General features: G+C 43.3%; 1 long non-coding RNA gene across 11 annotated transcripts in view; it reads left to right on the top strand.

Moving 5' to 3' along the window:
- Positions 1-25,792, top strand: part of LOC129623286 (uncharacterized) — a 57,497-nt gene extending 31,705 nt beyond the window's left edge. For 10 of the 11 annotated variants that reach the window (XR_008700452.1, XR_008700449.1, XR_008700455.1 and 7 more), the window contains 2 exons: positions 12,407-12,554; positions 25,527-25,792. This is a non-coding gene — a long non-coding RNA (uncharacterized LOC129623286). Of the gene's footprint in view, positions 1-180; positions 864-1,463; positions 1,621-12,406; positions 12,555-25,526 lie in introns of all 11 variants that reach the window. The other variant, XR_008700453.1, reaches the window with a different exon arrangement.
- Positions 25,793-27,645: the final 1,853 nt, after the last annotated feature.

Below are 27,645 nucleotides of genomic sequence, written 5' to 3'. Positions count from 1 at the left end.
GCAGGCAGATTCTTACCCATTGCGCTATCAGGGAAGTCCTTACCTTAGCATTGCCAAGTGATTACACTTAGGCCAATTTTTCATTGTAGTAAATTAAATCTGTAATAAATGAAATGTAATTTGCTTTCATGATTCTTGATGTGGAAAGTCTAGAAATTTCCCTTTGTTCTTCCTTCCTAGATCACTGAGAAAGAAGTCAAGACGCAGGCCCACTTTGCCCCTATATTAATATGGGCCTTGTTGAGACCATTTGGAAGTGGAGCTCAGGCCTCAAATAGGCTGTTCCAAGGCTATAAATGTAATCACATCCTGTTACTGCTTGATTCCGTCGAGTTTAAAATAGCGTTGGAAACCTCCTAGGAAAAAAAGCTCCACCGTAACTTCTTGGCTAAGGAAGTAGTATGTGCTGGCCAGAGCAGAAGGAGTAGCCAGGGCTCCCAAGTTCTATTCTGGACCTGTTGATTTGAGGTGTGATGTTCAGCAATCTGAGATGATGTTCTGTAGTGCTAAGGTTTCTCATCCTTAGCACAGAGTTTGTGCTTGCAGGGAAAGAGGCCAACATGCTGGTTTCCTGTCCTCTAGGAGAGTCTCATTATTAGAAGTCCTCCCTTTCATTTGAATTTCTGTGTCCCTACTTTTTTTTTAAATGAAGAAACATCCCCCGCAGAGTTAATACAGGAACCCCAGCCGTATCATCCATGTTTTACTTGACTTCATCTTATCAGAATTGCTTTCCTTTTAGCAGTGTGATTTAGATCAGCTCTTGTGAGGAATGGGAACTTTGATAGGGTTTAGGAAAAGGAAGGGAAAGTTTGTGTGGGGCACACACCTTGGACAACCAGAAAGGAACATGAAGGGACCAGGTACGTACTGACCCAGATTGGGAAGAACAAACATATCTCTGGAGAACCAGACATAAATTATATGTTTTTGTTTATTTTTTCATTTAGTTATCATAATGCAAATCAATGAAATATTATCTCCATTTTTGCATGTGGGCAAACTGAAAGTCAAAGAAGTTAGGTAACTTGCCCAAGATCAGACAGCTAATAAAAGGCTGAGTTAGGATTTATTTCTCCTCAGGTCTGTCCAGTTCCAAAGCCCACGCTGTTTTCATAGAACTCTTCTATCTCTGACAAGATTTGAGAAAGGAGGGTGGGGAAAGAAGAGAAGATGGGGAGATGCCACCTTTCTTTACTTCACAGTTCTGCTTGTTTAGACGTGTTTAGCCAGAGCACCCTGTTGGTAGAACAGGACTGGGTTCTGTATATAGATGTGCTGCAACAACTTATGTGGGAAAGTCACCAGTTGACTGTAGGGAAGGATTAAAAAAAGCCTTTATTCTTTACCTTTAGGTCTTCATTGTAGTGTAACTTATACTGTCAAAACACCACTGGTAACACTGGTGTACAGTTTAAGAGGGCCTTCCTGTCATCCAAATAAAATCTGTTGATGTGTTCTAGGGAATAAGCCATGATGGCGGCAGAGATGAGGGTGTGGTGTGGCCTTACTGCATGTATTGGGAGCTGGTGGCACCTGTTACATGACTACTACAGTGAATTATTACTGAGTAAACAAGAGGTGTCTCTCTTTTGCCTTTCCAAGGGAGACCAGATGGCGGTGAGTGTTGGCCCAGATCCAGGGGAGCCTGGCCTCTGGGCTGGCAGAGGAGACAGCTTTCGTGTCAGGTGATGAAATAAGAAGAGACAGGGCTGGTCTGTCAAGTGATATAATTTCAGGCGGCACCAAGAATACATCTTGCCCCTCAAAGACTTTTCTCATCTATGTGTTATTGCTTGGAATTCTACCAGTGACATTTTCTCCCCTTGATGTAAGCTTTTTGAGACCCTATGAAAAGACTCCAGGAAGGGTTTGATTATGAAATATCGGTCATGTAAGTGGAAGTATGAATGAGTTCTTAAGATTGATTTCTGAGAACTAGACTAAGGCAGGGACAGAGGGGAGAAAGCATTGTGCCCCTAGTCATAGTGATGGGAAGGATTCACCATTGAAATTGAGATTAGGGCCCTGAAAGGAGAAATTGGGTCCCCAAGAACCATTTTGTGTTCTTTACAGTTTTGCCTGAGGAAAGACAAGATGCTGAGAGTGGTCCCCACCAGTGTGCTGGCTGTGCAGTCATGATGTTGTCTGCAGAACAGCTGACGAGCAGAATGTGACAAGGAGTGTAGGGCCTTTGAGTCTGTGGTTTTCTCTGATGTCCTCAGACAAGGCCATCACAGATCTTAGGAAGCAGGAAGCATCTTCCCAGAAATGGTGTAAAATGGTGGCGCAAAAGAAGCCACTGATGATGACATGGGTAGAGCGCTTCCTCTGTGGCCGCTGGTCATAGACAGCTTCTGGTCTGGATTTCCCAATGAGCTGTGCTGAGATCGGGCTTTACCAGGAAGTAAAATAAGCCACGTCCAAAGCAGTGACAAAACATTTGAGGTGTCAATACAAAGGTGCAGTTCCCCCTTGTTCACTAATTTGTGGAGCCAAAATAACTAAGCCAGAGATGCCAGCATAGCACCTATGAGTCAGATCTTTAACCGTTTTGGATTGAATTCACTCCTGGTTGACTGTTCATTTTTCATTTACCATTTACAGAGGCTCTCAAAATGCCTTTGTAATTGAAATCCACACATCCCAGGGAGTCTTTGACAGCTCACATCTCAGTGCTTTTCTCAGCTCCTCACAATTGAATTCGTGTAAGCCGTTCACCCTCAGGCTTCAACTTTACTCTGTCCACATTTCTACCCACATTTCCAGAGCATTTTCTTTGGATCAGACTTTTGGCTTCATTCAGGCCTCTGAGGTTCTTTCTTCTTTTGGCACATTTCCCTAGACCCCTTACCTCCTAAAATTTGATACAGAATGGATCATGTTCCTTACTGGAATTGACACAACTTTTTGGAAGTTTCTGGTTATACCACACGTCTACCTCTCTCTCCAGCCACCTCAGCCTCACATGCAAGATCTAGTTGTGTAGTTGGATCTGCTGACCATGGGAATTTTGAAGCCAGTGCCCCCCTAGGGAGGGACTTCTGGGCATACACCCTGAGTGACAGGTCTGGTCTACTAGTCTCTGCCTCTCCTCTGTTTCACCTGTATTTTGGCTTTTCCCTGGAGGAGCCCCTAGCCCTTACCAGGACTATAATGCTGGGACTGTGGCCTTTGGTTTCCAGCCTCTTTCAGGCCAGGTCCCTTCTCCTTTTTTTACAGGTAGGCTTCGGCAGGTAGAGTTCTGCCCATGCACTGATCTCCTCATGTTGACTACTCTGAACTTTGCCTGCTGCTGTTTGGGCTAATTGGACGTCTTGCTGGTCTGTTTATCTATGCTTCTGGAACAAAGCTCTTAGGCATAGCCAAGCCCTTGTCCTGAATTTCATATTAGCTCTCCAGCTGCCTCTGCCTCAGGAAGAGCTTTTAATACGCATTTATAAAGCTCAAAAAGGGAGATAGAGAATACAGCATTTTCTAGACTGACTTAACTAAAGAACCTTTTTTTTTCTTTGACAGAAGGAATGTTTGTTAAAACTTGACAGAATATAGTGTTTGGTGGGGCACAGTTTCTGAAAGTATAAGGCTTTATCCCAAACCAGTGGACGTCAAATGAAGGAATTCTAGGTGAAGGTAATGTGACAGTCAGTGAGAAAAATTCTCTTCGGTAGGGAAATCTCTCCTGGGGCTCCTCATTGAACAAATGTCCTCTGAGCACCTGCCACTCATCTGTCTCTCTGCTGGAATCACATCATGTGTTTGATTGCTTACTGTGTGTCTGCATAAGGCCAGCTCTGATCTGGAGTGGAGCCCCAGGTAGAGAAGAAGGTAGGGGTGCTACATTATTTCTCCCACTTTTACATCCTCTTCTCCTTTCCTCCAGTTGAAATGGGTGATGCCATCATGGCCACAGAAACCATTGGCTTCTAGATCCAAGGAAAGAGGGCTTCTCTGAGGCTTTTCCCCTGGCTTTGACCTCTTCAGGGATTTCTGTAGCACTTTTGAGCACCCCATCTCTCCCACTCTGGAACTAGTTCATCTCCACACTAGTCTCCAGTTTCACTGCTAGTTCATGATTTTACTTTACATATGGGCATCAGTGCTAAGTGGGACGGAGCTCATTCTTATGGAATGGATATGACATTATAAATTTTCTACTTTGCCTATGAAATTCTCTTCTTTTATAGTTCGTGGGCAGTCCAAACTATAATAATTTTTTTCACCCCTTCAGTGAAGATAAACCCATGTTCTGGGCAGGGCAGTCTTGCAGGTGAAGACTCATTTAAATCTGCCAGGTGGATGACTGAGTGCGAAGAACATAGCTGGAAAAGGAAGCCAGTTACTCCTTCTGAATATTATTCTCAGCCAGGATAGGAAAAGACCACTTGAAGCAGATAGAAGTCACTAAGACTCCTGATTCAGGCCTTTTGAGACCCTGGTATATATGTCTTTACTGTCATCAGTGAGATCTTTGGTTGGCTGGCCTTATTAACTCAGTTGGCTGAGCTAATCATAAACTAGATGGAAAGGCTCAGTGTTGAACCTTCCCTTAGGTTTGGTGTTCTCTGAACAGCAATAGATAGCATCCTCTACCAACAAAACCCACCTTAGAGGCCTTGAAGGCTTGTTGTCACTTGTCCATTTCTGCTGCGTCCTGTGAAAGGCCATGTGAAGATCAGGGAGTGAGTTCACTTGCAGGTAGGGGGAAAGGGCTTGTAATTGACATTTAGAGATCTTAAATAGAGTCAGTCAGTTATTTGGTCATTCAGTTCAGTTCAGTTCAGTCGCTCAGTCGTGTCCGACTCTTTGCGACCCCATGAATCGCAGCACACCAGGCCTCCCTGTCCATCACCAACTCCCGGAGTTTACTCAAACTCATGTCCATCGAGTCGGTGATGCCATCCAGCCATCTCATCCTCTGTCGTCCCCTTCTCCTCCTGCCCCCAATCCCTCCCAGCATCAGAGTCTTTTCCAATGAGTCAACTCTTTGTATCAGGTGGCCAAAGTATTGGAGTTTCAGCTTTAGCATCAGTCCTTCCAATGAATATCCAGGTCTGATCTCCTTTAGAAAGGACTGGTTGGATTTCCATGCAGTCCAAGGAACTCTCAAGAGTCTTCTCCATCACCACAGTTCAAAAGCATCAATTTTTTGGCACTCAGCTTTCTTCACAGTCCAACTCTCACATCCATACATGACCACAGGAAAAACCATAGCCTTGACTAGACGGACCTTTGTTGGCAAAGTAATGTCTCTGCTTTTTAATATGCCATCTAGGTTGGTCATAACTTTCCTTTCAAGGAGTAAGCGATCAGTCTGTAGGTATTTATAATTATTTGTTGGTCTATAATTGCAGAAGGCTTACTTTCCCCAACTAGTCTTTCCTGTGATGAAGACATTTCCTAAGATTCTTTCCTTGGTCTCTTTTTCTGCTCCCTTCATAAACTGTCCCTGGTTGATGTCATCTATGCTTATCAAAAACTTTCAGATCGCTATCTCCAACGTAAGTCTCTCTTCTTAGTTCCTGACTCATGATGACTAAACACTATTGATACCGTAACCTGGATGGCTCTTAGCCTTTTTAAACTCTACATGTCCCAAGTCAAATTACATTATTCATCAAAGCATCCTCTTTTCCCTGTTCCCTCATTTTTTCTTACCCCATTCTTCTTCCTTTGTTCCTTGATTTAGGAGCGTCGCCATCCAGGGTGATTAGTAAACTTGCTTCTGAATCACTGTTTTGCGCTGATCCCCCACCAGGAATTTAATAGGCTCTGAGTATAATGTAAGATGTTTAGGATGTGTCTAGATGGTTTGTTTATTTTTTCTCCTTTTCTTAAATTTCTTGTCTGCAAGGCATGTATAGTTGAATTCCACAGAGAAGTTAACAGAAAAAATAATTAAAGGTTAATGTGAGGTTTAGATTTTAAGTAAAATGGAAGTTCTGGAAAGGAAGCATCCGAGGGCTACAACACTTTGAGAGGAAGCTTCGTGAAAGAGGTGAGAGTTGACTAAGGACACCTGAGGTGGGATAGGGCCTGGAAGACCTCTTTGGAAGCACGTGCAATGGTGAAAGGATGGGGCAAATAATTCGAAGCTTGTTTTTTGTGCAGGTTGAGTAATCATAAACTCCCCCATGAACTGCTTCTGCTCGGCACTAATGTCCCTTGTGCACTTTGATTCTGTTCAAAAGGTTCTGAGGACTTGAGCATCCTGTGTAATCTGTTAGTTAGCCTGGAACTGTCTTTTCCTTTAAAATTTTGGCTCAAAGCGTCATCATGCAACTTGTGGGAACTCTGATTCCTTCACCCAGAATTCACCATGTTCCTGGGAACTCTTATATTTATGGTCACTCTGATTTTGAGTTCTTGCTTCCATTAAATTCGTTCAGATTGTAGATGGTCTTAGTGTCTCAAGTTGCTGTTACTGTTTCCATCCACATTGACTCAGATGGTAGAACTCCGATATCTCCCAGCTCAAAGCCTTTGTTTGTGTGTGTAGCAGACTGTTAAAGTTTGGCGTAGTGGAGAGTATTTTACGTTGCAGCAAAGTAAGCAACTTGAATTCTAACACTGGCTCTCCCTGTCCCTTAAAGTACTTTGCCCACCTTTGCATTAGAGATCCATCACTATTACTGTATGTGGCCTTGGTGTCTCTTACAATCTTATCTCTTTCCTTTGCAAACCATCCTTACTCTGTTACTACTAAGCACTGCAGATATTTCTTATTCTTAAGCAAAGTAATTGAATTCTTAACTCTCCCTCCCAAATTCACCTCGTATAGCCAAGATCCACTGAAGGACTCCGCTGAATAAAAAGCTCATCTGCTTAGCCACACAAAGGATTTGTAGAACCTCTTATATGTACATTATCTTCTGTCATTTGGAAGTATTTCTTGTTTTAAATAGCATTTACTTTTTCTTAACCCAGAAATGGTTTTGCTTTGAAGGATCTGGGCAGAGGAGGTATAAGAGAAAAAGGGCAACAGTGTGAATATAAGCAGGAACCTACATAAAACCTATTGTGGGCAACGAAAGAACTCGTCTAACTGAAAAGAAGAATTCTTGTTAGAGAGTAGTGCTCAGCATAGATTAGGAAGTCCAGAAATGGACCTACATTCAGTGGGAAAGGATAGTGTTTAGGACAAATATCTAACCATTTAAAAGAAAATCTCTGCCACCTTCTAGTAGAATAAATCCTAGATAAATACTTTTATTTATTTTTATTTCTTCTTATTGGGTTGGCCAAAAAGTTTGTTCATAAAATCTTATGGAAATACCCAAAAGAACTTTTTGGCCAACCTGATATTTATTTTTATTTTATTTTTAAAAGTAATTTTTACTGGAGTATAGTTGATTTGCAGTGTTGTGTTAGTTTAAAGATTTTTACATAAAGTGATAAGTGTACTTGAAAATAGTTGTTTGTTTGTTTTTTTTAAATAGTTTTTTTAGTGTGGTACCAAAGGCACAAACCATAAAGGAAAAAAATGAGGTGGATTAGATTTTTAAAAATCACAACAAACACCATAAGCAAAATAAAAAGTAGATATCAACTGGTTAAAAAGAGTTTTCAGCATATCTCTAATGTGTGCAAAATTCTTAATTTGTAAACTCTTATAAATTAATAGGAAAAAAACACAGGAAAATGAGAAAAGTCATAGAAAAATAATTACAAGTGATTAATAAAGAATATAGAAAATGGGTGTTTCATTTATAATCCAGAAAACACAAACAGAAATGAGATATCATTTTTCAATATCAGTCTATATTTAGACTGATAAATTTAAAAAGAAGAAAATATTTATTGCTGGTGAGGGCTGGAGGAAAAGAAGAACTTATACTCTGTTGCTGGGAATGAATATTAATACATTTTCTCTGAAGTTCAGTTTGGTGATATATATCAGATTTAAGGTACACATGGTCTTAAACCAGCAATTCAACTTCTAGGTATTCATCCCAATGGTCAATGTACAGAGATACATATTTGAGGATATTTACTATTACAGAGTCTATAAAGCAATCAAAATAGCCATTGGTAAGGGACTGGTCAAATCAACTGTGGTATGTCCATACAATGATACATGAAGTAAATCTTTAATTATTGACACAGAAAGATGGCTATAACAGATGCATGAAAAAATATATAGCATATGAACCTATTTCAGTTGAGATATAGTCATAACTATGTTCAGTTCAGTTCAGTTGCTCAGTCGTGTCTGACTCTTTGTGACCCCATGAATCGCAGCATGCCAGGCCTCCCTGTCCATCGCCAACTCCCAGAGTTTACTCATGTCCATCGAGTCGGTGATGCCATCCAGCCATCCTCATCCTCTGTCATCCCCTTCTCCTCCTGCCCCCAATCCCTCCCAGCATCAGAGTCTTTTCCAATGAGTCAACTCTTCGCATGAGGTGGCCAAAGTATTAGAGTTTCAGCCTTAGCATCAGTCATTCCAATGAACACCCAGGACTGATCTCCTTTAGAATGGACTGGTTGGATCTCCTTGCAGTCCAAGGGACTCTCAAGAGTCTTCTCCAACTATGTAGATATATTTTAAAAATCATACAATGCATTAACAAATTATCTTTTCTGATTCAGAAAAAAATAGCCACTTAAAAAAAATTAGGAAATAACAAGAGAGTAGCATTGAAATATATACATTACTGGATGTAAAATAGATAAATAGTGGTAAATTGCAGTGTAGCACAGGGAACTCAACCTGGCTCTGTGGCAGCCTAGAGGATGGGGTGGGAGGGTGGGGGGAAGTTTAAAGAGAGGGGACATAAGTATACTTAGGGCTGATTCATGTTGTTTTATGGAAGAGACCAGAACAACATTGTAAAGCAATTATTCTCCAATTAAAAATAAATTTTAAAATAGAACAATTATAATAATATCTGAAATTAAATAGTAAATAGATTCTGACTTGTGATGGGTGGGCTGAAACCAGGCATTTTTTTTTTTTAACCTTGTTGAGCTAGGTAATGAATAGTGGTGATAAAAGTAGCAAGTTTTATAGTGTGAATGTATGAAATGAATGAAGTGAAAAATGAGGTTAGGGAAACAAGTTAGGAAGCTGTAGTGGCAGCGTAGGCCTGAAATATGAAATAAAAAGGCATCAGCTGGGGAAGGATTATAAGGAAAAGAACTAATTTGAAGGGCACTTCATAGAAGAAACCACTGATCTGATCATCTCTCAGGCAGGAAGAGGATAAAGAAGAAAAAATAAGTCACTGATAATGCCAAGGTGTCTGTTTACCCTGTGAAGTTGGACAACTACTCGTTGTGACAGAAATAGGGGTAACTGGAAAGGAGAAGCACTCTTTCTAGAAGAGGAGACAAACTTGTTTCTTGGGGTTGATCTTGAAGGGCTAGAGGTACATCTGAAAGGAAATGTTCTTTAGGCGGGGGATTCCCATTTAAAGAAAAAATAACATGTAAAAAGAGAGGTAATAGGTGAAAGTGGGGCTCTAAATCTGACACCCTTGAAATTCTTGGGGATGGGGTGGGTCATACTTGGTTCTCACTTTCCTGTCAGCAGTCTTGACAGACTCTGGAGAGGAATGTGGCGTTGGTCTCATTTAGAACCTGAGAACAGAGCTTGAGAGGTAGGATTGGGCAGTAATCATTATTTTAAAATCTCTCTGCCATTTACAAAGGCCATTATGTGCAGCAGTTTATTTAACACAGTCCTGTATACTACGTGTTATTTTTTTTTACTCCTTTATAGAACTGAAGTTCGGTTAGTAAAATTAGGACTCAAACTAAGGTATGTGTGCGCGCTCAGTCACTTGAGTTGTGTCTGACTCTGACTCTTTGTGACCTTATGGCTCCTCCTTTCCGTCAGGCTCCTCTGGCCATGGGGATTCTCCAGGCAAGGATACTGGGTTGGGTTGCCATACCCTCCTCCAGAAGATCTTCCTGACCCAGGGGTTGAACCCATGTCTCTTATTTCTCTTACATTGGCAGGCAGGTTCTTTATCACTGGCACCACCTGTAAAGCCCAAACTAAGGTATGTGAAGTGAAAGTCGCTCAGTCGTATCTGAATCTTTGTGACCCCATGGACTATACGATCCATGAAATTCTCTAGGCCAGACTCCTGGATTGGGTAGCCTTTCCCTTCTCCAATGGATCTTGCCAACCCAGGGATCAAACCCAGCTCTCCCACATTGCAGGTGGATTCTTTACCAGCTGAGCCACAAGGGAAGCCAAAGAATACTGGAGTGGGTAGCCTATCCTTTCTCCAGCGGATCTCCCTGGCCCAGGAATAGAACCAGGGTCTCCTGCATTGCAGGTGGATTCTTTACCAACTGAGCCTCCAGGGAAGCCCAAAGATCTAGTATGTGTGTGCTTACTCATATCTGACTCTTTGCAACCTTTGGATGTAGCCCACCAGGCTCCTCTTAACTGTGGGATTTTTCAGGCAAGAATACTGGAGTGGGTTGCCATTTCCTCCAACAGGGGATCTTCCTGATTCAGGGATCAAACCTGCATCTCCTGTGTCTCCTGCATTGCAGGCAGATTCTTTACCCACTGAGCCATAGGATACAGGCCTCAAATTCCATTTCTCATGTCTTCACTCTCTGTCACTTAGAGATGAATTTTCCAAAGAGGGAAAAACTAGAGCAAAAGCTGTGGCCTGGGTATAGTGGTACCTAAAATTAAGACGTGGGAGGAAGATGAGAGCCAGGGAAGACACCATGGTATTCACAGTCACTGCCCTGTCCCCTATCCCTTGTAGGCCCTGACATTCCTCTAACCAGAGAATGTTGGATGTTCCCTTGAATTCAAGGGGGAAAAGTCCTAATCTATTCATAAATAGCTTGAAGTATTTTAAGTAAGGTTGGACAGTTTGGTTACAGCCGAGTTTGTGTGGTAACTTGGTAGTTCATGAGATTCTGGCTTCATTCTTTTGAGAGCATTACAATAAAAGCGAATTTATTTAGACCCATGAAGGAAGGGCTTAACTAATTACATGAAAAAAGAGTTTCTTTATGTGTATGTGACGTCATTAGGTTTGTTTACTTTTGGAATGACATGGTAACTTACTTATGTATGCACTAGCTGGTGGAAAGCCAAAGAAGACCGGCTTCAATGAGTAGAAAAGCCTTCAATGAGTAGAAAATCAGACGTCTCTTAAGTCACTTCAGTTTCCCAACTGACAATCATATTTATGGGATGAAATTGTTTAACTGGTCCTGATAGCATAGACACAAAAGGCAGTTGTCTCCTGTCAGAAGTTTTGGGTCACCAGGGTCCACTTTAGAGATGTTCTTAGGCAATTGACAGACTGCTGTCTGCTAAGAGTCCTGTAGGGCATCCTTGCAGCTGAGTGCTTGGAGCATAGTGGGCAGTCATAGTGCTTGGAAACAGTGGGTGATTGAGTGGATAAGTGAGTGAGAGAGTGATCGTGTGAAGGACTGAAGGAATCTTTTGCCCAAGGCATGCTGAGTTGTATAGAGCATTCTTCCCGCAGCCTCACATTATAACTTGGCTAGGTGGCTTGGGGACAAGTCTTAAGACTCAAGATTTTGTAGCAGGGAGGGAGGAAATGGCACCATGGGAAGTTTCTGCTCTGTGCTGGTGACTCCACAGAGAGGGGACATTTCCACAGTCAGTTGCTAGTGTGATTTGAGTCACAGTCACAGGATCTCTCCTCCTAAAGGAAATCAGGCTGCTGAGACGGTCTGTGGGGCAAGTGAGAGGCCCATGGAGGTAGGAGAGTTCCTGTTGGCAACCTGGATCTTTCTCAATGAAGGCAGCTACTTTATAAGTTGTCTGTAGGAGGCTGTCCACCACCCTTCCTCCTCACTGCTTGGATTCTAAATCAGGAGCCTCTCAGGCTCATTCCCTGGCTTTTGCTTACCCAGCCTGCCCTGCCCTCTGGCTGTGTGCCCCTGGTGATTATTAGCCTGGCTGGAAATTATGCCCTCTACAAGGTTAAAGCAAATTGGGAGGTTCTGGCTCTGGCTCCAGGGGGACCGGGGTCTGTCACCTGGCCCTGCCCTGTGTTTCCTGGCATGCTTTCCTGGCCACCTTTTTACCTTTACACAGTCCTCCAAGCCCATATTTCTGCCTGAGTGAGGATTAAAGCCTGGCTTCTTCAGAGGGACTGTGGGCGCAGGAATGTCAGTACTTTAGAAGTATCTGACGCCAGTCCCTGTGTTGTGTTTTAGGAGAATTACCAATTTCATACAGATGATCTCATGTTGAGGGTGGTTGGGAGACAAGGACATGGAGATTTTTCATATTCACAAAAGGATTTACCACTGTTTTTTTTTTTTTCTTTTTTTTTTTTAAGCATTAAACCTGCTTTTCAGAATCAGATTTAGTTTCCATGCTTTAAATAATGTGCAGTTATTCGCATCAGAAAAAACTTTGGAGATTTTTTAGACAAATTTCCTGTTTCAGAAATGAACAAAACTACGGGAGGTCTAGGAATGGCGAAGTGGCACCTGTGCTTCGAACGCTCAGATTATGTAAAAGGAATTGAAGCAGACACTGTGCGAGGGGAAGTCTCAGTCCCTCCTTGAGGAGCATTTCTTGAGCCATTTTTCAGGTAAGAGAGGGAAAAATGCGTTCCTTCCCTTGGAATGCTCTGCTCACCTCCTGGTTACCTCAGATTGGGTAGTTCCTGCCCCCATTGACTTTTACCTTAGTCTTTTCAGTCTGAACACCAAATGACATGGTAACGTCTTAGTATTTTATATTCTTAAGCCGGCTTTAAATAAGTGAAAACCTTTATTACAGGTTGTGAATGACTGAATGCAACTTTACTAAGTTAGCAAAATGTCATGGAGGATCTTCAAGGATCCTGAGTTAATTGGTTGAGTAGATGATTTATTGTTAAAATTATCCAGTCTATAATAGGTACTTGTAAAGTCTACGCATTTGTTTATCAATTACTTATTAACTGTAGAGTTATGTGATAATTTGATATAAAGTGATAAGGTATGACAGGTGTAAGACTAATGCTGTGGGAACTCAGAGAGGAAAGATTATTTTTAGCTTTTGGATCTAGAGAATCAGGCAAGTTTTGTGAAAACAGGTTTGTCTAACACTAAATAAACTTGCACCCTAGTCAGAGGTGGCGTTGATTACAAAGGGAAATCTATTCTCCTCATTCATATTATTAAAATTCGGAATTAATAGCAAACAGTATATTTCTTTTCATGGTTTCTTTGCTAATCTCTAAAGCAGTTTTTCAAAGAACAGATGTTTGGTAAATAAGAGGAGTCCACTCTCTTTTATTAGATAGTATCTCTGCAGCTGGCAGCTGGGGGCAAGGGTGGACCCAGTCAGGGAGGCTGTTCTTTCAAGAAGCTTGTTTGAAGAAAGGAGTGTTAGTGAAGGAGGGGACACAGGATCTAGGGAGGTCTATTTATTTTTTGAGACCCAAGCATGATCTTGCACTGGGGAAAAAGTTAGTAGAGAAGGAAAAGCTGAAGACAGAAAAGAGAATAACAATTGTTGAGCAAGTCTCCTGGGGAGAAGGGTCTGCTGTATCTGAAGCACCGGTAGAGAGATTAAACTTGAACAAAAGACAAGGCTGTGGCTGATTTTAACTATCACCACACCCCACCAGCTACTGCTTTCCTACCTTTTGCTAGCACTCTGTTGAGCACTGTCAAGTCTCATTTGATCAGGGCGAGGGGCATGGTGTTGGGGCGAGGGGTGTGATGGGCAGAAGGGTTTGGTAAGATTTTGGAGAGACATTTTTCTTCTGTTGGGCTATGTGTTCTCTGGGCAGCAGAAATTGAGGTCATCTGCCAGGAGCAGGTGGGAGAGTGGGGATAGTGGCATGTCTTTTAAAAGCTGTCTTGCTCGTGGAGTGATCTGGAGACACATGGGAGGATACCTGAACAGTGCTGAAGACCCAACTAATACTGGAAGCAGCAGCTTTCAGGAGGGAGCAGCCCTCATGACTAATGATTGCTTTAGCAGTGCCCACTCAGCAACTTGGGGGTTAAAGCAGAGTATATTCATATTCAGATAGGAGCTGTGTTCTGTGGGCAAATGGAAGACTTGGAGTAGGAGGCATCTGGGATATTAGTAGCAGAATGGTCATCTTGTTGACTAGAGAAAGAAGTGAATTAAGGAGAGGACTGATAGGCAGCAAAGTGATGAGGGAGGTGGTATCGAGAGGCTGGAAACCTCAGTGAAGTTGAAGCAGCAGCTGTAGATGAGATGAGGAGAGGTCCTATAGATAGGAGGATATAGGAGATCGTGAGCAGGCAGAAGGTCTGACTTGAAGTGGAAAGGCAGACTGATCAAGGAGGCAAAGTCCTCGATGAGCGAGAGGTTAGCAACTTAACAGCAATGAGGAGGAGGGGCATAGTTGTTTGGTATAGACCTCGGCCAAGGGAGGGTTGTTTTTTTTTTAAGGTTATAGGAATAAAACAACACTGAGACAGACCATCTGTTTCTCCTTTGGATACCACTGGGTACTGAAGGATGATTTTTATGGCAGAATCTTCATTGTCCAGAAACCAAGTTCCTTAAGGAGTGTCAGGTTTGAACTAGGAAAAAGATGTCCAGAAGCATCTTTGAGTCCTGCCTTGTGCACAGCTGGCTGAATACCATAGAGTTTTAGCACTGGGGAGGCAGGTAGTTCTGGCCAAATGGGACAGCCTCCACAGAGTACTGGGTCTGTAGGCAGAGTTCGCAGCAACAAGGACTAAGTACTCTCACAGGGAAAATCCCATTTGGCCACTAGGGTTTTTTTAACTGTTCGGGTTCGGGATCAGAGTGGGGCCAATGCTTATCTTCTGTGAAAGGCTGAGGGGAAACTTTAACGGTTTCTTGCTTGAAATACTAGGAGTTATTGGACTCTTGACCCTTCTATTCCTGTGGGGTTTGGAATGTATTTTCTTCCTCTGTAGTGACAGCAAATAATGCCCTAAAGCCCACAGTTTGAAAGGGTCTGGAAATACTCAGATTATTGTTTATAAAGATGTTTTTGGATTTTCAGTGGCTCAGGATTTCTTTGACATTGTTAGTGTATTACTCAAACATTTAAGAAAGAAGCCTCTTAATAGATGAAAACGAGCAAGCAAGTAAAATTTTAACATTTCTTTTGCTTTTTTCTTGATTAATTTATACCACCACCATGGCTGTAAAACCAGATATGAACAGCTCAGAAAATGATTGCTTACGCAGCCATTTCACCACAGGAGCCTACTAAGCACAGCTCTGTGGTGCCCAGCAGAAGAGGCTGTGTGGCTCAGAGCCTCAAGTGCATTGCACCCGTGACAGTACTTTCTAAATTGTTCATAATTGCTTTTGCCACATAAAAATAAGAAACTAGTGTGTGACATAGCCACCATAAACAAAGATAGAAGACAGTCAACAGGCTGGGAGAAAGTTTGGGGATGTATGTGATAGTGGGTTAATTTCTATACTATATAAAGGGTTTCTAAAAATCAGTAACGATAAGACTACAGACTCTATAGAAAATGGGCAAAGAATACAAGCAGACAAGTCACAGTGGGGGCAAACTAAGTTTCGTTTAAAGAAGTGTTTATTCTTGAGCACAGTGTTCTCTGGATGAGAATGTTCCTTGCATTGGTAGATATCCATGAGTAGGGACTGTGAAATGCTGTGTGGCTATGAAAACATAACAGTAGCTTCTGTATCAGTGAAAAAGCAAGTATACCTACCCCACAGGACTGTGAAAATAGGGGTCAATGAAAGTACGGGTCCTGAGTTTTCTGGGGACAGTTCCAACTTTGTTTTCATTTTAAATTTGTCACAAAATGTGACTTTTATACCTGTGTAAGGCCTGAATGTAAATAAATTCATATCCACCCCCCTAAAAAAGAAAAAAGCAAGTACAGAGCAGCATGACCAGAATGTTCCTCTTTATGTATTTATTTTTTAAAAGATCTATTTACTTGCTTTGCTTTCTGGCTGTGCTGGGTCTGTGTGCTGCACACAGGCTTTCTCTGGTTGCAGTGAGCAGGGCCACTCTGCATCGCACTGCATGGACTTCTCGTTGTGGTGACTTCTCTTATGGTACGCAGGCTCTAGGCGTGCGGGCTCAGTGGTTGCAGGGTATGGGCTCAACAGTTGTAGCTCTTAGGCTTAGTTGCTCCACAGTATGAGGGATCATCCTGAACCAGGGTTTGAACCAGTATCCCTTGCATTGCAAAGTGGATTCTTAACCACTGGGCTGCCAGGAAAGACCCCTGCTTATTTATTTATTTTTAATGTTCTCACTTATTTAATTTGGGATGTATTCATCTTGACTTAAATTTTATTAGAGGATTCCTTTAGGTTAAACAGTATTTAAGGCTGTATTTTTTTTAATGTATTCATTTATTTTTATTTTTGGCTTTGCTGAATCTTCATTGCTACACATGGGCTATTCTTTGTTGAGGGACATGGGCTTCTCATTGCGATGGCTTCTCTTGTTGTTGTTCAGTTGCTCAGTTGTGTCCGACTCTATGCGACCCCATGGACTGCAGCAGGCCAGGCTTTCCTGTCCTTCACCATCTCCTGGAGCTTGCTCAAACTCTTGTCCATTGAGTTGGTGATGCCATCAAACCATCTCATCCTCTGTCATCCCCTTCTACTGTCCTCCAATCTTTCCCAGCATCAAGGTCTTTTCTAATGAGTTGGCTCTTTGCATCAGGTGGCCAAAGTACTGGAGCTTCAGTTTCAGCATTAGTCCTTCCAGTGAATATTCAGGGTTGATTTCCTTTCAGTTCAGTTCAGTTTAGTTGCTCAGTCGTGTCCGACTCTTTGTGACCCCATGAATCGCAGCACACCAGGCCTCCCTGTCCATCACCAACTCCTGGAGCTTACTCAAACTCGTGTCCATTGAGTCAGTGATGCCATCCAACCATCTCATCCTCTGTCATCCCCTTCTGCTGCCCCCAATCCCTCCCAGCATCAGAGTCTTTTCCAGTGAGTCAACTCTTCGCATGAGGTGGCCAAAGTACTGGAGTTTCAGCTTTAGCATCATTCCTTCCAAAGAAATCCCAGGGCTGATCTCCTTCAGAATGGACTGGTTGGATCTCCTTGCAGTCCAAGGGACTCTCAAGAGTCTTCTCCAACACCACAGTTCAAAAGCATCCTTTAGTATTGACTAATTTGATCTCCTTGCTGTGCATGGGACTCTCAAGAGTCTTCTCCAACACCACAGTTCAAAAGCATCAGTTCCTTGGCACTCAGCTTTCTTTATGGTCCAACTCTCACATCCATACATGACTACTGGAAAAACCATAGCTGTGACTAGATGGACCTTTGTTGGCAAAGTAACATCTCTGCGTTTTAATATGCTGTCTAGGTTTGTCATAGCTTTTCTTCCAAGGAGCAAGCGTCTTTTTAATTTCATGGCTGCAGTCATCATCTGCAGTGATTTCGGAGCCCATGGTGGGGAAAAAAGCATTAGTTGCTGGGAATTTGCAGAAATTGTGGGAGGGTATTGGATAGGGGGGTCCAGGCAGCTTTTATAAGGACATGGACAGTGGTTGCAGCTAACATATGATTGCTGTAGTGCTGTGTAACTTGTAGAATGTTTGACAGTGACCCACCGCCCCCCCAACCCCCAAGATCTTTTCTATGGAGTCTGTTGGTTGGATGGTCCAAAAACTATCCTGATACTCCCCTTCCTGCCCAGCGGAAGCCGTTTTCAATTCAGACTCCAAAAGGGAAGCAAAACTTCCCAACAAAGGGCTTGTCATTCCCTTTCTTTCATGTAATTTACACAGACCCTGAGGACACTTGACAAAGCCAGAGAGAGCTGTGGCCTTCACAGCCCTGCCAGCACTGAGTAGGGAGTGAGGAGAAGGAGAAGTCTTTCACGAGGTGTGAGACTTGAAGACTGCTCTGAGCAAGTACATCAACGAATATTAAGACTCCATGGAGTGCCCTAAAGCTGCCGAGGTCTCCATGTAGCTGGATTGGAAACAGGGCAGATCCAGTCATTGCCACACTAAATAAGCACTCTTGCTCATTCCTCAGGAAGAAAGACCCAGTTGATGGAAGAACCTGTTGTTTCTTCTTAACATCCACTTAATTACAAACTTTGAGGACAGTAGAGATCGTGGGCTTCGACTGCCCAGCATCATTCTCCCTTCTTAGATAAGAGCACCTCAATTTTCCTTTTAGGGATCACCTCCTTCCTATTCTCAGATCAGTTTTGGTGGAGTTGAGTCCATTCTTTGGCTGTAGGTGGAGGACACCTAACTGTGCCAGTCAGAGAAGGGCATGCATGGTCTCAAATTCAGGCCAGTTGGGACTCTGGATTTTCATTGAAACTGCTAAATGAATTCTCATTTCTTTTCCAGCTGGGTTGCTAAGCCTCTAGAATGTATGTAATCCTGAGGTTATTGGTGACCATCTTGGTACCTCAGGGGGAATTCTGAAGACAAGACAAGTGAAAGCTGAGCTGCAAGATCTAGAAATGGAGACTAATGACATTTTTCGAGCACCAGAGATCTAATCATGCCTGAAGCTAGTCTAAGTCTGAATATCTCATTTACATGGGTCTAGGCTTCCCCCACCCCCTTTTTTTCATTTTGAAAGTTTGATTTGGATTTTTGACACCTGCAGCCGATTTGAGTCTTAATTCGTGTCATGAATTATGTGTAGTTCTCATTGTAAAGTGTGGTTTGGCTTTTCTTAACATGACCTTTTGTCTTACAGTGCTGAATTTTTAGTTTGCTATGTGAATCGATTAGTTTGCTATGTGAGACCATAAGGAACCTAGGATTATCTTCTCTATATGGAAAAAACAGGAAGGAAGGAGAGAATGGGAAGAATATGGGATGCTGAATTTAAAGAACCCTGAAGTCCCTAGGTGCCTAGGAACCCTCAGACCCTATCTGGTCTTTCTGTTCTAAGTGCCCCAACTGTTCTATGCTTTTCCCTTATAATACATCATCATAGTAATGATATGTTCATGCAATATTTTGATTAAGGTCTCTGTCTCCCTCATTGACCTGGCAGTTCTATGAGGGCAGTGATTTTGCTAAATGTTATATCCCCAACAACTAGTCCAGCATGTGGCATTCAGCAAATGTTTATGGAATGAATTGACATGAATAGTTATACAGATTGGACTGATCCTCCTCGATTATTGGGGTTAGGATTGTGGCAGAATTGGCAAAAGCAGAGAAAGCAGTCCCTTTGTATTTCCTTTGTATTTCTTACACTACCCACACCACCAACACACGAGAATTTTTGTCTTAAATGAGATAGTTAATTTCAATTTGGTTGGGAAACCCTTTATCAAACTTTTAGTGCTTATGTTGTTATTAGAGCATTTTATTGAGGAATTAAATAGTGTGGTGGTTGACTTAATCTGTGGAAAGCCTTGCAGAGGAGTGGGTCAGATCTGTGTGATTAACAAGCAGTCTTGCTTGCTCCTTTGTCTTCATGAAATCATCTATTTAATTGGGATAGTCCACCCTCACTCAGGCTTGCCCAGAAATGTGTTGGAGACTGTAAGAAGGCCCAGGCAGTCAATGAGGGAGAGGTTGGGGATGTTGGAGACTTGACTGTCTTAACCAGAAACAAAAGCAGTAAAAGGTGGTCCTGGGAGGAGGGGACTGGTATCCTGAAGCTCAGTCCTTCCCTGCTCCCCTCTGGACCGGGCCCAGCAGAAGCTCCAGGGCACGGTCCCACCCCCGCCTCGCCACACAAAGCCTCCCCCTCCCAGCCGAGGCTGTGGTTCTTCCCTTCCCCCAGCCTGCCTTCCCTGAGATGAGGCGAGTGTTTCCCAAGGCCCATGTGACTTCCACTGGCAAGTGACGACTACAGACGGTTTACCAGTCAGTAAAACTGCCAAAGGCTTTTGTGCTGTAATAATCCTTTTCCTGTTTAAAACTCGGGGGATTTTCTACTGTTGCCAGTACTTTTTCAAGTCAGCAATTACAGTGTGGATTATGTAATGGCTAGGTATTAAAAATAGAAAAGACCAGAGTGTGCATCTATTTTAACCAAATGAAAACAGAGCAGAGGGAGGGGAGAGGAGAGGGAGACCAGAGGAGGAGGGGGACAGAATTACACGATGAGAAGCAGTGAGATTGCATCACGTGACCAGACAGCCCAGCCCACAGCTCACTCTGCCCTTCTGTCCCGCACTCCTATTCAAGGCCTCCTCCAGGGAGGGGACCCTGCAGAGAATTCTGAGGACTCAAGAGGACCCTCCTGAGTATTCCTCACCCTGAGGAATGTTTGCCTGCCCTGGGGTGTTTGCCTGCCTCTGACAAGGAAAGTGACCAAGAGGGGGAGGGATTGAATTTGGTGTTTTCTTCCAACCGCGCCCCCTTCTCTCCCTACCCACTCACCCCCTCCCCCAAGTCCAGGACTCCTGTGTCTTGATTTCCAAGGTCTTAGAGCTCTGCTTGTTTCTCTTGTTGCAGTGTTAGCATCACGGGATGGTTTATGGAGGAGTCTTTAGCATCCCAGGTCTCTTATCAGTCCCTTGCCAAAGCCACCCCAAATAAATATATAATGTAATTGAAACCCCTGTATTCACTATGAAAAATGGCTTCAGACCCTCCAGCCCTCCTGCTTCCCCACCCCAACTCCTCTTCCCACACTGGATTTCTACCTCTAAACCCTTCAGGTGGTGCATAGGAATTCAGAGGCTACCACTGATTTGTTCTTATGTGACTTCTCCTTGCTAATCCCCCACCCCTACCCTGAATCAGGAAATCTTTTTATTTTCCAAGAGACCTACTGAATTACTTTAAGTACCTCTAATGGTGAAATTTTGGGTGCCAGGTGGGTCTGGAGCAAGGAGGATATTTTTGGAAGGAGGACTTCCAAGAGTCTGACAGATCACATCAAAATACACCAGGCTTTCTACTATGTCACCATTTATACAGAGGAACCCACAGAGGGAGGTTTTGAGTTAATCACTTATACATAGTCTTTGAGCCTACATAGAGCCTATCCTGAAAGTATCCTACCTTGTAGGTCTTGGGTGGCAGGAAGTGATGGGTACTTTGAAGAAGCTCACTGTTTCCAAAGAGTGAACCCGGATGTGTTTGGTGGGGTTAGGGAGAGAGACCTAAAGTCTGGATTGTCAATAGAATCAGTTGCAGGCATTATTAGAAAGTTAGTTCCTCATCATTACTTCTGTCCACTCCAGCACCTGCCCCATCACACTTCATTCTCAGAGCCTTCATCTGCACTGGGGGTGGAAGAGAGTGTCAGCAACTCATAATAACACTGGTCCCAGCTCCATCCAACTCCACCCAGCCCTGCCCAAAGTAGAGGGAGTGCAGGGAAAGGAAGAGGGATCTAATTTGTGAATTTTAGGCATCATTTCACTAGATAGGAAGGGGAACCTGGGGACCTTCCTTAGGGCCTTTCAAATCATAATACCAACCTGCACTGGGAAATGTCCATGGGGTGGCACGTCTCGTGTTGGTTTTTAGGTCTTTGATTCTGGATTCCTGTTCACATTCTCACCAGAGGCTGACTTTGGTAAGGACTGCCAAACATCTGATATGGTCCAGATTTTAATTCTTCCAACCCACTGTGTCCATTAATGCACTTGAACATGCCTGATCAAGTTCCTAGCCTTGGGTGTGGTCAGGGTCAGTGCTGCATCAGTCATCTGTTATCTGGACAGGCTGGTCACTCCAGACCAGGCAGTCAGCAGAAGCTGGAGGTCACAGTGGGTATCTGCCTTCCACATCCCATCCCACTCCTGAGACTTTAGCAAGGTAAGGAGTCCACTGAAGCACCTGCCTTAGGGGCTGCCAAGGGCTTGAGTCAGTCCAAGACTAAATCATTAGTAGGGTTCACAAAGGAGCCCTTTCTGCCTAAACTCAACTCTGTGCTGTGGCCTTCCCATTCCCACTCCCATAGATAAGACCCTAAGGAGACATGGTAACTTGGCCACAGCACCTGCCCCATCACACTTCATTCTTAGAGCCTTCATCTTCACTGGGGGTGGAAGAGAGTGTCAGCAACTCGGAATAACTGGTCCCAGCTAGTTGGGTATACTGGTCATTCCTATCCTTTTTCTGAAAGGGGTCACCTTTCCTCTCATTAAAATATCCAAGGTATTTTCACCCCTACACACACACACACACACACACACACACACACACACACACACATGTGTACACATAGAGGGAGTGTTTCTAGTGTCTGTTGCTTAAGATAGTACTCGTAGTCATAAGCTGGTATGGACTGGGTAACACTTCAGTTCAATTCAGTCACTCAGTCATGTCCAACGCTTTGTGACTCCATGGATTGCAGCACACCAGGCTTCCCTGTCCATCACCAACTCCTGGAGCTTGCTCAAACTCACGTCCATTGAGTTGGTGATGCCATCCAACCATCTCATCCTCTGTTGTCCCCTTCTCCTGCCTTCAGTCTTTCCCAGCATTAGGGTCTTTTCCAGTGAGTCAGTTCTTTGCATCAGGTGGTCAAAGTATGGAGCTTTAGCTTCAGCATTAGTTCTTCCAATGAATATTCAGGACTGATTTCCTTTAGGATTGACTGGTTTGATCTCCTTGCTATCCAAGTGACTCTGAAGAGTCTTCTCCAGCACCACAGTTCAGAAGCATCAATTCTTCGGTGCTCAGCTTTCTTTATGGTCCAACTCTCAGATGCATACATGACTACTGGAAAAACCACAGCTTTTGATTATACGGACCTTTGTTGGCAAAGTAATGTCTCTGCTTTTTAATATGCTGCCTAGGTTTGTCATAGCTTTTCTTCCAAGGAGCAAGTGTCTTTTATGGCTGCAGTCACAAGCCAGGGGGATCGTTTAGATTTAATTTTTATTTATCTGGCTGCATCGACAAATTTGAGACACAGTAGTGCTTCTGTATGGAGAAGGCAATGGCACCCCACTCCAGTACTCTTGCCTGGAAAATCCCATGGACAGAGGAGCCTGGTGGGCTGCAGTCCATGGGGTCGCTAAGAGTCGGACACGACTGAGTGACTTCGTTTCACTTCACTTTGATGCATTGGAGAAGGACATGGCAACTCACTCCAGTGTTCTTGCCGGGAGAATCCCAGGGACAGGGGAGCCTGGCGGGCTGCCCTCTATGGGGTCGCACAGAGTCGGACACGACTGAAGCGACTTAGCAGCAGCAGCAGCAGTGCTTCTGTAACATGGGACATTCATATGGGCCACAGAGCAAGGTGTAAAGGGTAGATCTCTTGCAGTAACTCCATGACCGGGGTCAGAGCTTGACAACTATATCCCTTTACCACACATAGTACCACACCCCTCAGACCTCTTCTTGGTCTGATTCTGATGTCAGATTCAGAAATAAGTTTGGGAAATGAGCCAAGACAGGCTGAGGGTTGGGCCTCAGGACTCCACCTATTTGTCACAGCTCCTCTGGCTGGAAGTACCAGGAGGCAGGAGTGAGGAGAGGTGGTGAAGCGCCTGATTCGACTGCAGCCACACCTTGAGCTACTCTGTCACCCAGCAGAGTATGGGGGTGGGGGGAGGGAAGAGGGGGAGCAAGGAGAGCGGGAGGAGGGACGGAGGGAAGGGGAAAGGGTGAGGGGCTTGGAGCTGGGCAGGGCCAGATCGACAGGCATGTCTCTGTTTCCACCAGAGACTGAGACTCTGCTTCTGGGACTGAGATTCAAGTGTTGGGGGTGCTAGTCTTGGGAAAGTCAGCAGGGGGTGTGCTGGCAGCCAGCTTCAGCCTTGGGATAATCTGAGTCCAGGCTGACCAGGGTTGCTAAACACAGAGCTGTGGCAGCCCCTCCTCTACCCTCTTTCCTTCCAACCAGACAGACAGGCCTAGGCTCCAAAACTCTTGTTTTGTCACAAAAGGAAAGATGAGGAACAACTCACCAGCACTTCCTGCCCTGAGGGGTTTGCATTTTAACTTTTTTTCTTTTTGTAAAGTTTTTATTTAATTATCTGGCTGCACTGGGTCTTAGTTGTGGCATGTGGGATCAAGTTCCCTGACCAGGGATCAAACCCAGGGCCCCCGCATTGGGAGCATGGAGTCTTAGCCACTGGACCACCAGGGAGGTCCCAGGGGTTTGCATTTTAAAAGGACACTTTCAGAGTATTATTACTATTAGTATCACTAAAAATGTTAACTTCTCCTCTGGTCAGTTTTGGTCATTTAAAATTTTTTATAAAAAGTTAAAAAAGAAACCTTAAAATTATTAGCATAAAATTTAGTCTTTTTTCCATATATACTGTATTTAATCTTCCTTTCTTCATTCCCAGAATTTTCTTTTTTTTTTTTGGCCACGATGTGCCCCGTATGGGATCTTAATTTCTTGCCCAGGGATGGAACTCACACCCCCTGCAGTGGAAGCATGAAATCATAAAGAAGTTAATATTTTTAGTGATACTAATAGTAATAATACTCTGAAAGGGTCCTTTTAAAATGCAAACCCCTGGGACTTCCCTGGTGGTCCAGTGGCTAAGACTCCATGCTCCCAATGCAGGAGCCCTGGGTTTGATCCCTGGTCAGGGAACTTGATCCCACACACAGCTAAGAGCCTGGACTGCCAGGGAAGGCCCTCATGCCTTTTGTTTATGATTAGTTTTGTTAGAGGTCTATTTTCTAATAACCAGCTTTTGTGTTATCTCTTTTGTATTTCATTGTTTTACTTTTTAATCAGTTTTAAACTAGTTTTGTAGTTGAAAAATAATACAAAGGATCATTTTCATCTTATTAAAAAGACCAGTTACCCAAAAGAATGGACAAAAGATTAAAAAGAATTTTATGTGACTTAAAAGACCTTACTTACAGGTAAAATAATGCATCTTAATGATGGGCCTCTGGGCTTGAGTGGGGATGGGAGGCATCTTAGAGCGAGTGCCCCGTGGAGGGAAATCTGGGTTGCGCCCTGGAGGCTGCTGCCCCTACCTGTGATTTAGTTACTGCTATTAGTCAAGGCACAGACCTCTGCTTCCTCCCTGGTAAATCGTGACTAATAAAAAATGGCCCCACCTGTCTTAATCACTCGCTGTATCAATTCAGTTTCTGAGTGTGAGGGAGATAAAACACCTGAACTTGCTCTCGTCCCTCTGCTCGCAGTCTGTCAGCTACCGCAGGTGGCAGGGAGGGGCTGTGGGTGAGCGCAGCCTCGCCTGGGAGGGCTGCCTCACCAGGCTCTGGTGTGTAGCCTTAAAGAAACATTATATTGAAGGGAAGGAAAGTATCTTATTCTCTCTCTAGCTTTTGCCTGCTCCCTTATCTCGTCTTCAGCTAGGTTTTGTTATTGATTTTATTTTTAGGTGTTTTATACTTCTTTTTCTGTGGAGAAGTCAGTGGGAGGGGTAGGTGTGCTGCAAACAAGCCCAGAGAACTGGGAGTCAGGAACCAGGTGGTCTGTATCTACAGTTCTCAAATGTTCTGGTCTTGGGACCCTTTTTATGCTCTTTAAAAGTATTGAAAGCGTTAAATACTTTTGTTTGAACTTTAAAATTAGTTGTTTATTATTTTAAAATAACAGTAACAAATCTTTTACATGTTAACATACTTCTTATAAAAATGTATTTTCTAAATGAAAAAAGAACAGTTGTATTGTTTTATAGTTTTGCAAATATCTCTTTGTTTTTTTTCCCCAGGCTGCTCCATGTAGCATGTGGGATCTTAGTTTCTAGACCAGGGATTGAACCCACGCCCCCTTCATTGGAAGCATGGATCACTGGACCATCAAGGAAGTCCCAGCAAATCTGATTAACAAATAGCCTAATAGAAGACAGCTGGATTCTCATGCCTGCTTTTGTGCTCAATGATATATTGCTTTCCTTGAAGTAGATGAATGAAATTCAACTTCATACAGATTTGTATTTGGAAAAAGTAAAAGTATTTTAAGAGCCTTTTCAGATAATTGTGGATATCTTTTTATTCAAAGTCATAATATTTTGATAAAGGCATTTATTTACACAGCAGTAAAAATTATATATTATACATTGTGTGTGTGTGGGCTCAGTCACTAACTCATGTCTGACTCTTTGTGGACCCCTGGACTGTAGTCTGCCAGGTTCCTCTGCCCATGTAATTTTCCAGGCAAGAATACTGGAGTGGGTTGCCATTTCCTACTCCTTGGATCTTTTTTGATATGTCACCAGAATTGGACAGATGGCATATTCTGAAAGGTTAGTTGCAGTGTGAGATCTGAAACCTATCAGTGAATTTCTCATACTCAGTTATATTAGGGCTTCCTTGTGGCTCAGCAGTAAAGAATCCGCCTGCAGTGCAGGAGACATGAGTTCGATCCCTGGGTCAGGAGGATGCCCTGGAGAAGGAAATGACAATCCACTCCAGTGTTTTTGCCTGGAAAATCCCATGGACAGAGGACCTTGGCAGGCTACAGTTCATAGGGTTGCACAGAGTCAGACACTTCTTGGTGACTAAAAAGCAGCTATATTAAAGTCTGTTGGTCTGTCTTGTGCATTGAATGGGTCTTTTATTCATGCCTGATTTACTAACATCGTGCATTGGTCATTGGAAATAATGGCTCAGTGATTTATGTAAATCTTCCAAATGTAGACACATTTCAGTTCGTAATACCACATTTATTGTTATTACCACTAATTTCATCACCAAGTCTAGATATTGGGAAGCTGTCAAGCTCATTCTGTCAACAGTTTTCACTTGACAGCTCAAAATTTATCGGCAAAAAATCTAGCAGTTTCTTGATTTGACAAGCTCACTTCATTCATTTTTGAGAACACATCTTCCATTACCCGTCTGTATTATCAAAGTTTGTCAATCATTCTTTCTAATAAAAATGATGTTCCCCCCCAAAAGCAGGTAGTTTAGCTCTCCACGCAAACAATAACATAAATGCATTCAGTACTTCAGCACAAGTGATTTGTGTATAGACTCATAACAAGATGTATACTCAAGGGTCATGTTTTAATAAGATTAATAATTATTGCTCCATTGTAGACATTCTTAGGTGAAGTTGACCTTTTTTTAAAACAGAAGTGCTTGGGAATGAAGAATATGACTGTTGATTTGCGTTAAGGCCCCAGCAGTTTTATCTCCTGTTGCTTTTGTATTAGTACAAATGTCAACAAAGTGAACACTGCAAAAAATATCTTGGTGGTATTAAAAAAAAAAGTCTTGGTATTATTATGGACTCCCCGCCTCCCCCGCCCCCAGGAGTCCAGAGATCATAATACAATAGCCACTGATCTATGTGATCATGGGCAGTGATGACTTGTGGGCTCCAACACCTCAGTCAGCCTTCCTGGGTCTCAGTTTCTTCAACTGCATGAGGGGCCTGGTTGGGTTCTTAGTCTCTCCATACTATTGAACCCTATTTGCTAGTCGTTGGAACCACTTCTCCCCCAACAGCTGTGCTACAACTCTCGTCTCTTTCCCTCTCATGTCTGATTTTCTCTCCATAGCTCCCCCTAAGCCCACTTTTTATAGGTGGGTGTCCTTGTTTGATGTGCTTCTTCACTCCCTGGGTGATCTTATCCCTTCCCTGGTCTTTAACCATCACCTGCAGGCTGACAGCTTCCAAATCTCTTATCTTTAGTCCAGCTATCTGTCCTGGGCTCCAGTTCTATGATTCCAGCTTCCCTTTGTACCTCTTCACCAATATGCTTATAGGCATGTCACAGGCAGATTTCATCATCTTCCTCCACACATTGCCTTCTCTTCCAGAATAGCCAGTCTTGGTTAATCCTTCATCCACCTAACCGCTTAAACCAGAAGCCCAGGAGCTCT

Source organism: Bubalus kerabau, chromosome 11, assembly GCF_029407905.1.
Source record: "Bubalus kerabau isolate K-KA32 ecotype Philippines breed swamp buffalo chromosome 11, PCC_UOA_SB_1v2, whole genome shotgun sequence".
Taxonomy (NCBI): Eukaryota; Metazoa; Chordata; class Mammalia; order Artiodactyla; family Bovidae; genus Bubalus; species Bubalus kerabau.
The sequence above is the reverse complement of the archived record's forward strand: the minus strand, read 5'-3'. Positions and strand labels throughout refer to the sequence as shown.